The 1616-nt window shown below is 69.7% G+C and overlaps 1 long non-coding RNA gene across 1 annotated transcript; it reads left to right on the forward strand.

Annotated features, from left to right (window-relative positions):
* Positions 1–26: 26 nt before the first annotated feature.
* On the forward strand, positions 27–1100 carry LOC112943798. The gene is made up of 2 exons (XR_003248657.1): positions 27–126; positions 1021–1100. It is a non-coding gene; the product is annotated as an uncharacterized LOC112943798 (long non-coding RNA).
* Positions 1101–1616: the final 516 nt, after the last annotated feature.

Raw genomic sequence — 1616 nt, forward strand, 5'->3', positions numbered from 1 at the left:
TGGCGCCCGCTGTGCCCCGCAGCGCCGGCGGCCTGCGCAAGTTCTACCAGCTCTCGTACATGTGGTACAGCGCCCACAACTCCACCACCGTCATCCTCGTGGGGCTCCTCGTCAGCCTCGTCACCGGTGCGGGCGGCGCGCTGCGGCGGGGGCGCAGCCGCGCGTGCACGTGTGCGGGGGTGCAATGGGGATTGTGCAGCGGGGGGGTGCATATCCCGGGGGGTGCACAGCTGGGGTACACATCTGGGGCTGTGCATCTGCAGGGATGCAATGGGGGCTGTGCATCGGAGGGATGCACAGGTAGGGGTGCACAGCTGGGGATGCACATCTGGGGGTGCATCTGTGCAGGATTCCAATGGGGGCTGTGCATCGGAGGGATGCACATCTGGGGGTGCACATGGGTAAGGTTGCAGTGGGGACTGTGCATAGCGGAGGGGGTGCATGTCCTTGGGGGGGATGCACATGTAGGGGTGCACATGGGTAAGGTTGCAGTGGGGACTGTGCATAGGGGAGGGGGTGCATGTCTTTGGGGGGGGTGCACATGTAGGGGTGCACATGGGTAAGGTTGCAGTGGGGACTGTGCATAGCGGAGGGGGTGCATGTCCTTGGGGGGGTGCACATCTGGGGTGCACATGGGTAAGGTTGCAGTGGGGACTGTGCATAGCGGAGGAGATGCACATCCTTGGGGGGGTGCACATCTGGGGTGCACTGCACTCTGCATCCCGCGGGACGTACAGCGGGAGGGGCTGCACTGGAGGGACATGCAGCTGGGGTGTTGCGCTGAGGGCTGCACATCTGGGGGGAGCTACTGGGGGCTGCACATCTGGGGGGCTGCACATCTTGGGGGGCTGCCTCAGGGGCGTTGCATGGGGGGCTGCAGCGGGGGCTGCGCTGGCAGCTCTGTGTGGCGGGGATACGTGCGGGGGGCGGGGGGCCGCGCGGTCACCGTGGGGGCTGCCCCCCGGGGGGCTGCGTGCCTGGGGGCTCCCCCCGCTCTGCCCCCCGCGTCCCCGTCCCCAGGCCCCACGCCGGGACACGCCGTGGACCCCCGCACCATCTACCCGGTGCTGCCGCGGCTGCTCTGCTGCCTGCCCGAGAAGTGGCGCGAGCGGCTGCGCTGCGGCGTGCGCCGCGCCGAGGAGGTGAGCGGGACCCCGGCGCGGCTCCGGCGGGGCCGCCGCGCCCGGCCTGCCCCTGTCCCGGCGTCCCCCTGTCCTCATGTCCCAGTGTCCCCCTGTCCCCACGTCCCCACGTCCTGGTGTCCCCCTGTCCCGGCGTCCCCCTGTCCCCGCGTCCCCCTGTCCTCATGTCCCGGCGTCCCCCTGTCCCGGCGTCCCCCTGTCCCGGTGTCCCCCTGTCCCAGTGTCCCGGTGTCCCCACATCCCGATGTCCCCACGTCCCGGTGTCCGCACGTCCCTGCATCCCGGTGTCCCTGTCTCCGGCATCCCAGTGTCCCTGTCTCCCCGTGTCCCTGCATCCCATGTCCCCCTGTCCCGGTGTCCCCATGTCCCCCTGTCCTGGTGTCCCCACATCCCATTGTCTCGGTGTCCCTGCGTCCCCCTGTCCCCACATCCCTGCATCCCCTTCTCCTGATGTCCTGGTGTCCCCCTATTCCC

Source organism: Nothoprocta perdicaria, unplaced genomic scaffold (genome assembly GCF_003342845.1).
Source record: "Nothoprocta perdicaria isolate Ctin4 unplaced genomic scaffold, notPer1 scaffold_1559, whole genome shotgun sequence".
In the NCBI taxonomy this organism is placed as follows: Eukaryota; Metazoa; Chordata; class Aves; order Tinamiformes; family Tinamidae; genus Nothoprocta; species Nothoprocta perdicaria.